General features: G+C 42.4%; 1 long non-coding RNA gene across 1 annotated transcript in view; it reads left to right on the forward strand.

The window, feature by feature from the left end:
- LOC146857620 (uncharacterized) overlaps positions 1-14608 on the forward strand; it is a 231486-nt gene that overhangs the window by 149019 nt on the left and 67859 nt on the right. Inside the window, exons 4-5 of the long non-coding RNA XR_014979931.1 lie at positions 6333-6367; positions 6465-6540. This is a non-coding gene — a long non-coding RNA (uncharacterized LOC146857620). The remainder of the gene's footprint in view (positions 1-6332; positions 6368-6464; positions 6541-14608) is intronic.

Genomic DNA, 14608 nt, shown 5'->3' on the forward strand with positions numbered 1-14608 from the left:
AGCCACAGCCTAACCACACACATCAGGTACAATGTTTATCAGGAGAAGTGTGGAGACACCAAGGGTCTATTAGGATGGCGGGCGGACTTTCGTGCCACCCTAGCGGTGCTGGGACCGGCCACCAGTGGTGCGGCGGTCCCACACCGGCAATTAGGATGCCACCCTCTATTCCCAGCATTGGGGCGGGCGGTGCTCACAGCACCGCCCGCCACATTGCTAGGAATGCACGTCGTGCATTGGCATGCACAAGGTGACATAAGTAACACCACTATTACCAATACTGAGCCTTAATTTAATGTCCGCTTTTCTTTGGCGGGAGACTCAATTGAACGCAAACAACGTAAGTCTCAAGACCACTTTTTCCGTCTGTTTTATTTATTTATTTTCTATTTTTTAGTAGTAGGCACTTTTTAATTTTTTTAAGTGACTTCAAAAAATAAATTTCAAGAACTTATCTCCAGAACACACACAATGATTATCAATAGACATAAAAACTTTTTCACTCCAAACACATTCAGTTTGTCATATCATACATTCATTCACATACCATACTGCGCAGTTCACAAACATCCATATTGCACACATACAAATCACAAATTATTTTTCAATACAATAGAGAATTTTTCACAGCGGCCATAGAAACATTTTACAGAATCATATAAAAATGCAAATTTTTTGAAATTATTTTAAACTCTTATGGCCAATAAGCTATGGTCGACGCGTTTCAAGCCCCGTCTATTCTTGGGACTCTCATCAGGACCTAAAAACTAAAAAGACAAAAAGCGACTTAGTACTACTAGACACCTCTGCACTAATGATTCAGGTATACATTTTGCCAAATAATGTACCTTTTTTCACAAGGAGGAAACCATCCAGGGAAGTCTTTTTTAAGACCTGGATGAAAATGACCAAATAAATCAACACGACTAGATCAACATTCATCAGGTCAACCATTCAGGTGTTAATAACCAGTATGCTTACTTCGTCTCGTAGTGCAGTTGTGGGTATTTTCTGTAAAAGGGCGGGAATGGCGGAATTAGTTTCTTGGTGTATCAATTCACTGGTTAAAGGTGAATTGTTATACTAAACTGTGACTTACTTTTAGTATTCCTGTCTTCCTCGCTGAGAATGTTGTATCGTGAGAAGACCTTCAAAGAGTTGTCGGTCCAACGGTACTGGAATGGTAAAATTTACGGAATTATTTCTTCCTTCCAAGGGCAGGTCTTTTTGGGGCGATTAAAGGAAACGAGCACAGGTTGCAATCAACGTACCTTTGTTTACTTGGTGGACGCGTCTTTTTTGTTCACGTATCCACACTGGCGTGCACAAATTTGTTTGTACTATGCTGTTGAAAAAAGAGGACAGTGCTAAGTTTTCTCTTCTCGTCTCATGTAGATGATTCTTTTTTGACCTAAACTACCTTTATGTATTCTTCTGTACCTGAAGGCTTTACGGTCTTCTTTTCTGCAGCGGGGACGATGTCTGCTCTGTTCCGCGTTTCAATCCAAAATCTCGTGGGATTTGAAAGAACGTCTCAGTAATTTTAGTATTCATGGGGCTTGTAGTTCTTTGATTGGCCATGTCTAGTTCAAGAAAACCGTGATAGAGTTGCGCGGTCCCTCAAAGGAAAATAGAAAATGTGTTGAATAGCCTTTTACACTTTTTCTTGGATAGAATTTTTGGAAAGGTCTATTTAATGTCAATTGCGTGACACATGTCTTTTCAAGGATGCATCCACGCTGGAGTGGTGCAGTATGGGACTTGTAGTTGCCAGTGCGTATTCTCCTTTGGATCGCTAAGTCTCTCCACTTCACCATATGTGGTATTCCATATCTTGGTGCAACTTCTGAATGAGCGGATGATTCTAAACAGCAGTCTGGACAAGCTTTATCTTAGATTATATATTTCTGAAAGTTCATTGAGGCCATTAACAGCGGTGTTGAATTTTACTATTAGCATGGCTTCTCTTCTTGATAGTTTTGTGTCCATATCTCCTCCTCTTACATCCTGTTCCACTTTTGAGATCACCGTCCATTTTAGATCTTTTACCTGATGGTTGTTAATTTTCCAGTAGTTCACTAGTGGAGCATTCAGTACGTTTTTATTAATCCTAGATTTGTGCTGAGAGATCCGGGCTCTGATTTCTTGACTTGTTTTTCCAATGTATAATTGGTTGCATGGACATCGTATTCCATATATTACAAATCTACTTCTACAATTTGAAAAAGATTCGTGCTTCCAGTGTATTGAGTTATGAGTGAACAGTGTCCCTTCTTCCGTCGAGTCGCAACATACACAAGTTCCGCACTTATGGTGCCCAGTTACTGGAGGGAGTCCTACATAATCTCTTACCGAGATTTGTTTTGCTGCTGGCATTGCTGCTCTTACCACTTGGTTGGCAATGCTGCGATCTTTTCTGAATGCAAAGAGGCGGATTTGATTCAGTGAGTCATCCAGATATTTGATCAGATGCCAATTTTGATTAATTACTTTCTTTAAGTTGTTAGAATTAGGGCAAAAAGTGGAAACGCACACTATTCTTTTTAGAGGAGCTTTTTCTTTTTTCTCTAAGAGAGCTTCCCGCGGGGTCCACCACGCTCTTTTCATTGCTTTTTTTAGTAATTTCTTTGGGTAGCCTCTTTTCTTTAGGTTGTCAATCAGCTTACTGGCATGTTGTACATATTCGTCTTTATAGAAACAATTCCGTCTGATTCTAAGAAGTTGGCCAAACGGCAGGTTCGCTTTTAGATTCCTAGGATGGCTGCTTGCGAAATGTAGAGCTTTATTCCGGTCAGTTGGTTTTTTGAAGAGTGTGGTGACAAGTCCATTTTCAGCTGGGTAAACCTCCACATCTAAGAACGGAATTTTTATCAGAGAGTGGTTAATACTAAATTGGATCTCTTCTGTTCGATTATTTAGCCAATTGTGGAATTGTGTCAGGTTTTCTTCAGTACTTGTCCAAGTCATAAAGACGTCGTCAATGTAGCGCATCCAGTTTCCAATCCACATGGAAAAAGGATTGTCATTATAGACAAACTTTTCTTCGTATTTAGCCATAAAAAGAATGGCTAATTCTGGGGCGAATGGACAACCCATTGCAACTCCGCGGATTTGGAAATAGAAGTCTCCATTAAAGTTAAAGTAATTTTTCTTTAAGGCAAAGCATGCTAGTTCCATGATGAATTCTGTTGGAACTCTTGTTGGTCTTGGTCTACTTTCTAGGAATTGATTAATCACCGCCAGGCCTTCATCCTGGGGTATTTGTGTGTAAAGAGAGACCACATCAGTGGTGTGCGTGGATTTTTGTTTTTTAGGAATTCGAGTTCTTTTTTATTCAAGAATCCTTGTAGAAAACCTTTTTCTAGTACAGGAAACAATTTATTTTGTAGCTCCGCCGTAGGATCTTTTTTAATCTTTCGATAGCATTTAGTGTCCTCTAATTGTCTCATGACTTCAGAGGTGTAATCAGTGGTGTCCCATACCACGATTGACCCGCCTTTATCGGCCTGTTTTATTATAATGGAAGTATCTTTTTGAAGATTGGTTAGGGCTTGCATTTGGTTTTTTGAGGTGTTAAACTTGACCCATCTTTTTTTCTTTTCCATTTCAGAAATTGATGACAAAATAGTTTTTTCGAAAATTATAACTTCCTTCGGGGTTTTGTTAGTGGGGGGACAAAACAACGATTTTTTCTTCAGGCCTGTATTTTCAGTTGTCTCTGTATATGGATTTTGTGCGAAAAAGGTCTTTAACCTGATCTTACGACAGAATTCGATTGCTTCCATCTTCAATCTAACGAAGTTGGTATTTTTTGCAGGGACAAATGACAATCCTTTTTCAAGTATATTTTGTTCTTCCTGGGTCAAAATTTTCTTTGATAGATTATAGACAAGTGATGGTTCTAATTTTTGTAGTTTTGTCGGCGTGTGGACATCTCCCACGGTTGGGTATTGAATCTGACTCTTCCGCGTCCTCTCTGTTGTGCTCTGCCTAAAAAAGGAGTTTGTTGTTGTTGTTGTTGAGGATGATCTCTTCGGTTGTTATTTCTCAGTCCTACGTTTGTCTCTCCCTCACTGCCACTTGAGGAGGATGAGGTTTCAGAGAAAGTAATGAAGTTTTTGGAAGATCTGCCTTGGTATTCTGGGAGGTATCTTCGTGAATCCACACGCAAATAGAAATCCGGCTGGAGAAACGGATAAACTTTGTCTAAGGAAAAATTCCTTTTGTCCTTCTCAAATTTGTTTTCTTTTTGATTGACCGTGTAGTCTTTGAATTCTGATATCTCTTTATCCACTTTTTCCAATAGTGCTTTTGAGTCTGTAATAATCTGATTTGTTTTTATTTCGGATTCTAATGAGGCAATCTCTTCCAGTTGTTGTTTTGAGATCCGTTGCGCCGTTTCAACTGTTAGAACCATTAAATATCTGCTGCACTTTGTCTCTATTAGACTATATCCTTTTTTATACAGGGGATCCTCTATGAAAATTAACTATAAAAATTAGTGTTTTTTATTTTAAAGAATGGGTTAGGAGCCCACCTGCTTTGCCCCATACTCCCAGCCTCTAAATCCAACAGGTTTTCAACCCACCCCAGGTGGTATCCCGGGGATTTTACCCAGCCACAGCCTAACCACACACATCAGGTACAATGTTTATCAGGAGAAGTGTGGAGACACCAAGGGTCTATTAGGATGGCGGGCGGACTTTCGTGCCACCCTAGCGGTGCTGGGACCGGCCGCCAGCGGTGCGGCGGTCCCACACCGGCAATTAGGATGCCACCCTCTATTCCCAGCATTGGGGCGGGCGGTGCTCACAGCACCGCCCGCCACATTGCTAGGAATGCACGTCGTGCATTGGCATGCACAAGGTGACAGGCACCTCGCGGTGCCTGCCACTTTGTCTGTGCCAATGCCCATAGGTACCCCCCAAGTGCACCCCCCTACCCCCCCCAACTACCTGGGGGCCCGCCTGCATGCTAATATGGATGGCTGTGTCTTCCAGACACCGCCACCATGTTAGACACCTTTCCGTCCGCCGGGGTCCCCCCTGCCATCCTAATATGGCGGGGGAAATGGGAGGCAGGTGGAGAATAATGGCGGGCAGATCGCCACCGCCCATATGGGCGGTGGCGATCCACCCGCCATTATAATAGACCCCTAAGGGTTAAGAATTTTGGGGATTCAAAACTTTCCCTACAGAAATGTTAGTAAAATATGTGATTTTCACCAAAGTTTGCCCTTTACAGAATTTTCTGGGTAAGGAACACAGTGGGATCCACGGAAGTCACATCACCTTGGACTCCTGTGTATCTAGTTTTCAGAAATGTCTGGGTTAGGTAGGTTTCCCTGGGTGGCAGTGGAGAGTGAGCCCAAATTCTGCAGCTACCCACATCACCAAAATAAGTTAATTTTCAATGCTAAAAAACTTGATGTGTCCACATTGTGTTTTGGGGCCTTTTCTGATGAGGGTGTGAGGTCCAGCCACACAAGTGTGATACTGATTTTATTGGGAGACACGTAAGAAAGCTGGGTGGTACGAATTTTGTGGATGCCACCAGGTCTGGATCTTCCCCGACAGAAATCTAAGGAAATGTGTATTTCTGTCAAGCACTAACCTGTTTTATCCTGCGGAGATGAGATGGCGGTCTAGATGCTTGCTCCCAACTCCACCAGAGTACCACTGCCCCTTTGCTAGTGTTGTAGAGCGACAGGACTGGGGTTCCACAGGGGAAAGGGGACTGGAATGAGATTGAAAGAGTGTGCAGAATGAGTGGCTTCTTGGCATATCCTGAAACATTAGGAAATAATTTTAGCTCTTGTTCTTTCTATCGTCTTATGCCTTTCCCGAGTACCCCATGAGGCCTAACATATAGCTTTAGATTTCCTCTTTCCCACTTTTGGTGCACTCACTCTCTGGATGTTTATATAGTTCTTCTGATTACCTTGGAGAAAAGGTTAGAGATTAGTGTATTGAAATGTATGCAATACTTGATTAATTTACTACTACACTGTTGTTAGTGTACATACCAGAGTTCCTTCACTCCATTTGACCAAACGTTCTCTGATGGACATTTGTTAGCCAACTTATCCAATTTGCAACAAACAAGTTAGTACCAATCAATCAGATTATACAACATCTGATTATTCAGGTTATTCTAAATCAGGTAATTCTCTATGAATCAGGTTATGCAATAATTAGTAACATTGCATGATAATAGAACAGTGAGCCTTTACATTCATTGAACTTTTATCAACATATGACTCTATACTCAGATATGTTGACCTCCAAATACACAAAGTAATTCTAATGTCAGTTTTCCTATTTTGCTCTTAGGGTCGTCCATTTGCGCAACCTTGCTAGAAACTCAGGTAAGTCTAAAATCTGAATGCGATAAATAACTGGCACATTACCTCATTATCTTTGGTAAATAATAGATGTTGTTTATTCTTTATTCTTTCTTTGCAGGTGTTTAAGGGTCCATAGGTTCCCACAAAGCAGAGGACCCCAGGTGCGGCAGAGCAATTAAGACGTGAACCTACAAGTGAGTGTTCCAGAACAACAAACAGCTTCTGAAAGGAGGGTGTAGCCTTAAATAGAGGCCGTGCCCAAGATGGCTTCCTGCTCTGGAGAGAGTCCTAAATCACATGAGCGCTTGAGTATTTCTCTTAAATAAATTTGGAGAAAAGTGCATGATTCATTGCTGGACAGGGCTTTCTGTTTACATGTTGGTCCTCTATCCCTTCTGTTTTTTTTGGCCATCCTTACCTTGAACAGCCTTTCAAGGCTATCAGTTCTAAATCTTCTGCTTGGGGCTCCATTACAGCTTTCTGCTCTGAGAAAGGGAGAGCCTCATGCTGTTTTCTGCATCATGCATGGTGGAGTTTTGGCAGGCTCAACAGATTATAGCCAGAGTTTGACATTTTCAGGGCATTCTGGGCAAGAAAATAAGTGGGTGTTCCATTTTTGTCAGAAGAAGTGTGGGGATAGGGAATAGTAGAACATTCGGTAATTGTTCTTAAACTCAGAGCCTGATTCACAAAGGTAAACTTTCACCTTTGTGTAAGTTTATGATTGTTTGCTCTTCACAAAGATATTTTACTAGTATTATCTTTGACTGTGGAGTCTCTGCACATAAAAAGAAGGATAGGACAATAGGAAATCCTCTCATAGAATTGATTGATTGATTGATAGAATGTAAACTGCGGATTCATCAAGGTGGGAGTAAAAGCAATGCAAATTCTGCAAATCAGAATGCCACCTAAGCAATATTCCACTTCATGAATATTTTTTCAGACCCCTTCCTCTATGCTAATGTCATTATTGAGTCTATGACCTGAATGGGTAACTTCAGACTAGCACCTTTTATACCTTCATACAGTGGCATTACAATGTAATGTGATATAATGCTCTTTTTTTATTTAGGCATTGATGTTGATTCTTTATTTGTAGATTTCAGGGTTGTTTGTACATTACTCAGTGATACCAGTCTGTCATGTTACTCCTTGCAAAGTAAAGAGTAGGACATTGAACACCTTGTTTGGATGGAAGCAGCTACAACCTCTCTTTTACGTGGTCAATACTGTACTCTTCATCAAAACCAGTACTGGGTCCACTAAGCACTTACACTATGGCCTTCTGGAATGAAAATAACAATTTGAAAACTAATTAGCCATGCTTAAGAAGAAGGCCATGGTCTTTGGCAACCAATAATTGTGTGGGTCATTTGGTTTTAGAAGGAATAAACTATAATGGATTTGTGATTGTATGCATTTTTGGATTTCGCTTGATAACAGTTAGAAATTGTCATGTTTTTGGAGGGGTAAAACCTCTCCGAAACTTCACTGTGATGCTGGTCGGACAAAATTGCCAGGGCTGCTTTGAGTTCCCAGTTCGGCCCTGCTAGTCTATGATGATCGTACTGGTAGACACTTTACCGTAAGTGGTATGATGGGCCGTGATTTGCCTGTGTAGCAGCCACAAGAAATAAGGGGTTTAACCCCTTCGCTGCGGCGCGAATTCCGCAGCAGCGCTGGGGGTGTTTTAAGTGTGCGCTGCTGCCGCCATGCTCATGACGGAACCACGCCGTCATGAGTCACGGGTGAGCTGTGCTCATGACGGAGTGGTTCCGTCACGGCGCCGCCCACTTACGTTAGACACCCGCACAGGCGGGGAAAAGGCGCGGCGTGGGCGGAGCGACAGCCAACGGCCGCGGCATGACGGAACCTCTCCGTCATGAGCACAGCGCGACCGTGGCTCATGACGGAGTGGTTCCGTCATGAGCAGGGAAGGGGTTAAACGCAGATATGACTCAGCCATTCTATGAAACCGCTAATGTGAATCTATCTGAACGCAAAGCCTCCAATGACAGCTATATTCATTATTTAGATTCAGGCAGCTAGTTGCCATTGTCTTTATGCTCTTAAAATCAGGAAAAGATTTTACAAGCATTGTCAAAATGTCCTTTATTACCGGCTGCCAGGAGATGTTTTCGAACTATTGCTATAAGCAGTGTTTCTGACTTTATCAGTAGTGTTTAAAGGTGACAATAATTAAATATGTCCTTCCCCGCTGTCATTTGTTAAAAGGGGTGATAGATCATCCTCAAATTATTTAACAAAGTGTTTATGTTTTAAAGTGTTTTTTTGGTTTGGCATTCAAGGCAACTAAAAACAAACCCGAACATCGAAATGGAAAGGGAAAGTCCATATAACATGGCTTATAATGAGCCAAATGAATATGTTTCAGTAGCCAATTTTGAGGGCCTCCACCTAGGAATGTACTTCAACTTCAGTCCCACGCCTCACTCCATTCTGGTTTGAACTCACAATGGAGTGCGAGCGACATAACAGTTTTCTCACTTTCTTATAAGCAAAAGCATAGAAGGGAGGACATGTTGAACTATTGACTCAATGGTATAATTTCTCCAAATGTTGGTTAACAGCAGGATCCTCTTAAAGTAGGAGAGCTGAAGGAACTGTCAAAAAGAGTGATAGTGTGGGAAGGTACAGAGGAGGCACCTTTAACTAAATGGCAAGCCAGATGTTTGATGAAACAACCGTGCAGCAGTGTAAAGAGGCACATTGGGTGCTTGAAGGTGTTATGGGAAAGCACTTGCAATAGATTTGGCAGGAAGTGAAGATTCTAGATGGGAGTATAAGAAGGGTGCCAGGCAGCCGTGCTACATGCAGGTAACAGCTGTGGGGCGGTGGGGCCGAGTTGGGGGGGGGGGGATTTCGAGGCACAATGCTGAGGGAAAATTGAATAAATAAATAATTTTCCCTCGTAATCATCCACCGGAATCCCCCGCCCACCCAACCTAACCGCTGTTACCTGCACGGACCGCGGCTGGTGCCAGGAGAAACTGCAAGAATGGGAGCACCGGACGCATTACATGGCAGGAAGAAGCTCACAACAAGAGTGGTTATTCACTCTCCTTCCTTGCCTTCCAGTCTGAATTTGAAGCCCTGGGTGTCGTCTTAATTTACACATTGAGTCCACCATGCAACCTCATATCAGTGTGAATGAAAAACATGCAACCTTCCGCTAAGTCTCCTCAGTCAGGTTCACCGATTCCTATCCACAACAGAGACAACAAGGGCAAATCTCCTCCACGTCTGGTATAATATTCAATACTGAGACAGAAGGTCACTGATTACAAATGGAAATGTGGTGGAACAGAGAAAAAAGACTAGCTACCCAGAACATCTGGGCATGTATGACCATCAGCAGGCACGAGGGTCAACTATTTCTGTTTTCCATTTATACATGTCATGCACCTGAAGGAGAAATTTACTTATTTGTGCACACACATTTGTAACTATACATCACCTGGTTTTCAATGTATCATTGGTATCAGAGCTGTAATGGCTTATCCCCTAACCTTAGTCATACATTTTTGTTAAACTCTGAACCCAATGCATTTCTTTGATTAGATACTTTCGTCACATTCGTGAGCTGAGGAATAGTAATTTTTGTAATACTTTAGGAATTCTCACGCTGCTATGTTGTTGTTTAATCAGGACCTGAGAAATCAACTCTCGTCATAATTGTATCATCAGATGTTTTTTCAAAATACATATTCTTTTTGTACTTCTCTCATGGAACCCCCATTGTTCATTAATAATGTCCGCATGGTGAAATTTCTGTTGCCTAAAATTTGCCTTCTATCTTATACTTCTATGATTGTATCATACTATGATTTTTCACAATGTTATCTCAACTAATCAAGGGGTGGCAACGTCTTAGGGAAGTCATTGAGCATTTGGGAAGGCCCACAGTGGCAGCTGAGATGTCATTGATGGCACAACGACAGCCATTATCCTCTGCATTAGTGATGATGGTTACTTTCTTAAAGCATCAAACACTATCTATAATACTGGCCATCTTAATCACTCTACCTTATTCTGTGCCAACTGAACAGGCTCTAATTACTAGAAGTCCGTAGGCCAAATTGCTGTTAACTGCATCATTGGAAACATCTTAATCATTGCCATCATTTTTATTTCAATTTAAAACCAGCATAAGATCCTACTGATTCCTCCTCAACACTTTCACTTCCTGCTCAGTAAAACAAAGTAGAATCAGAAGCGAATGATTTGGCCAAGCTTAAGCATTCAGGTTGCATTTTAATGTGGGTATATATCCTCTGAAACTCCGAATGAACTTCCAAAAAGCTTTAGACATTTTTTTTATCCACCACTTCATGAAGATCTGCTGGTGACATACGTTTTTTTACTGTGTCATTTCCAAAATAAGCTCAGCATGCCTAAACAACATCTGTCACAGCACTGCCATCATAGTTTTAAAACATGCCCATGAAGACACTTTTGCGCACACTTTTTTCTTTACACAACCTAAATGCCCAGCTAGCCTAACAAAGCCTTCAACCCCTGCACACACTCTGACACAAACCTTGTGCCACACCCCGCAGCTCATCTCTTGGTAGGGCTGCCACACATTCATCATGTCCCCAAACTTTTTGTGCACCAGCTGTCACTTTTGGGGACCCGCAGACCTGTCACTTTTAAGGACACGCATGATGAGTAAAGGTATCCTGACTTTCTACTAATACACCCAAAAAGGCAACAGCATTAGGTGAAAGAATAATAGTCCACTGGGCTAAGACGAGTCTTACGCCGACGGCTCAAAGAGGTTTGAGAGGAAAGTCGGAAGTTAAAAGAGACGGATACAAAGACCACTCACGCCCATTCTTAGCAATAGGTTTGTTTGACAGCTGCATTGTTAAAAACCAGATCTAATGCAATGCCACTAGGTCTGGTTGTAACTGGAAGTGCCTGCTCAGTTGCGGTTGAGTTTAGGTAATCAATGCGTTGTCATGCATGCATGCTGCCACTCACCCTTACATTCACGCATCCATTCATCCACCCACTGACTCCTTACATTCTTTCACGCACCCATTCATAATCACACACACAAACTTAACAAATATATGCAAACTAAATTCAAAGAATAAAAGTAGAAATAGGCAAGGGCTACTGCAAAAGCATGTGCTTTCACGTAATACCAAGTAAAATATTAAACATAACTTTGAGCTGCCGTCTTTTGGTGAAATTGTATATAAGGATTATTTGCCTAATCATTCCAGGTTAGCTCACATGTTGCTACTAAATGTGGCAGTCATTTTGAAATGGTAAAAAATGGATAGACTGTGGCCAACAACGTTCAAGCTGACCCCCATGGTAGCAGAGGCCATGAGAGAAGAAAATAAAAAAGGAGTACCTATAAAGAGAGAAAATGCACAACTAAAGTGAACAGCTTGTAGTCCCTGGGACTGAAGCACACTCAAGTTCAGGAGGATGGCTAATAGAGCTAGCGGCTGAGGTGGGCAAACCCATTGCCTCATGTTATGTGCTGTCGTAGGTCAAACATGGCTGAAGAGCGCTGACACAAACTCCCATTTTGTATGTATATATATGTATATATTTTATAAATTTTTAGGCCTAGCCTTTGTCTCCCCGGACTATTGTTTTTTTTCGAAAAACCATGCTAAATTTACGTCCATAGAGGATTTTTGTCTATGGACTTCATTCATGGGTCTGTTAAATTGCCATTTATATTTTGCTTCTGACCACTACAGCACAATGAGTGGGGCAATGGGTGAGCGCATTGTACATACTGGCACCCTTCACCTTGAGTTCTACACTAAGCCTGTGTAGATTGATTATATCTGCCATAAAATAGCTCCTTTCTCTTCATTGAAAACTCTGGTTCAAAATGTGCTTCATTTAATTTTTTTATATTAACTTTAAATACCAGCTAATTACTTTGCCTGCATCTCAGGTGTCAAGCTTGATGGTGGTTTATTTTCTGTTTCCATTGTAAAGTTGCTGTTATAAAATTGGAGCTGCATGCAATTTGGGAACTTGCCTAAGCCTTGATTGATTCTTGTCTCCTTCACAAATAATAATATATAAAAAAACATGGCACAAATTGAAGGACTGCTATTCAATAAACATCAATAAAACAGCCACAAAATTAAGAAGTGCTAAGTATGTTGGCCTCATTTAGGTGGCAACATGTATTTTCTTTCATTATGTAGCACACATATTTCATTCAAAATAAAAAAAACAACCACTGCACTAGCCTGCCAAGGCCAGACCCACTGGCCCTGCCAGTTCTTGTTTTTATTTGTGAGAGCCTGGCAAACAGTTGAAGCTATGCATACGTTTACAAATATGTAGAAAATTACAGTTTGGAAAACAATTTACAACTCCTCCAGAGAGGCCTAACAAGAACTCTAAAATGCAAATCTTCTACTCCCAGAGCTTGTCAGAAGGGCCAACATACACAAAAAAGCAATACTGACGACAGTAATCTATCAGATTTCATGTATCAAAATAACCTGACCATATCCTCACACCAAAATGGCCCACAGTTTTACATATAATATGCCCTACTATGGGGGCTGCGGGGTGAGCAAAGGCCAATATACACCAGAAATTTCCTTAAAAATAAAAGAGTGCAGTGTGAAGGCTTCCCATGGCATCCGGTATGATTCCAGCCCTGGCTAAAAGGTCCAACAGTCTTTTCTTTCTTTTCCCATGGGGGAGGGCAGGATGACTGGAGGATATGGCGTTACACTGTGCCCCTATGCCATAACAACCCCAACAGTCATTCTGCCCTCCCCTTAGGTGGCTGACTAAGGGGATTACACTCAATATACCCTCCCCAGGGGAGGCAAAAAACCTAATAGACACCAGGGATTATTTTAAAAAATGGAGTGAGGTGGCTGCGTCTGCTGTACCCCACCTTGCTAAATGGTCCAACAGTCTGTCTGACAAGGGGGCATGGCTGGAGGGTTTGGCATCAGGTCATGCACCTATGCTACAACAACTCAAGCCATCTTTCTGCACCCCCTTAGGGGTCAGAATGAGTTTATTACCCCAGTCTGTAATCTCCAGGGGTAAGAGGGGGAGGTAGAAAGCCAACTAGACAGCAGGGATTATTAAAATAAAATTAGATGGAGTAGACGCATTGGCCTTATCCCACCCCTAAAGGGCCCAACAGTCTTTCTGCTCCTCCTGGGGTTAACAAAAAAACACTAGACCCTGTGATAAGTGTTTTTTATTTTAAAGAATGGGTTAGGAGCCTTCCTGCTTTGCACCATACTCTCAGCCTCTAAATCCAACAGGTTTTCAACCCACCCCAGGTGGTATCCCGGGGATTTTACCCAGCCACAGCCTAACCACACACATCAGGTACAATGTTTATCAGGAGAAGTGTGGAGACACCAAGGGTCTATTAGGATGGCGGGCGGACTTTCGTGCCACCCTAGCGGTGCTGGGACCGGCCGCCAGTGGTGCGGCGGTCCCACACGGCAATTAGGATGCCACCCTCTATTCCCAGCATTGGGGCGGGCGGTGCTCACAGCACCGCCCGCCACAATGCTAAGTATGCACGTCGTGCATTGGCATGCACAAGGTGACAGGCACCGCGCGGTGCCTGCCACTTTGAACGTGCCAATGCAGGGGGTACCATAGGTACCCCCAAAGTGCACCCCCCACCCCCCCAACTACCTGGGGGCCCGCCTGAATGCTAATATGGATGGCAGTGTCTTCCAGACACCGCCACCATGTTAGACCCCTTTCCGTCCGCCGGGGTCCCCCCTTCCATCCTAATATGGCGGGGTAAAATGGGAGGCAGGTGGAGAATAATGATGGGCAGATCGCCACCGCCCATATGGGTGGTGGCGATCCACCCGCCATTATAATAGACCCCTAAGTGTTAAGAATTTTGGGGATTCAAAACTTTCCCTACAGAAATGTTAGTAAAATATGTGATTTTCACTAAAGTTTATCCTTTACAGAATTTTCTGGGTAAGGAACTTAGTGGGATCCACGGAAGTCACATCACCTTAGACTCCTGTGTATCTAGTTTTCAGAAATGTCTGGGTTAGGTAGGTTTCCCTGGGTGGCAGTGGAGAGTGAGCCCAAATTCTGCAGCTACCCACATCACCAAAATAAGTTAATATTCAATGCTAAAAAACTTGATGTGTCTACATTGTGTTTTGGGGCCTTTTCTGATGAGGGTGTGAGGTCCAGCCACACAAGTGTGATACTGATTTTATTGGGAGATACGTACGAAAGCTG

This window comes from Triturus cristatus, chromosome 3_2, assembly GCF_964204655.1.
Source record: "Triturus cristatus chromosome 3_2, aTriCri1.1, whole genome shotgun sequence".
NCBI lineage: Eukaryota > Metazoa > Chordata > Amphibia > Caudata > Salamandridae > Triturus > Triturus cristatus.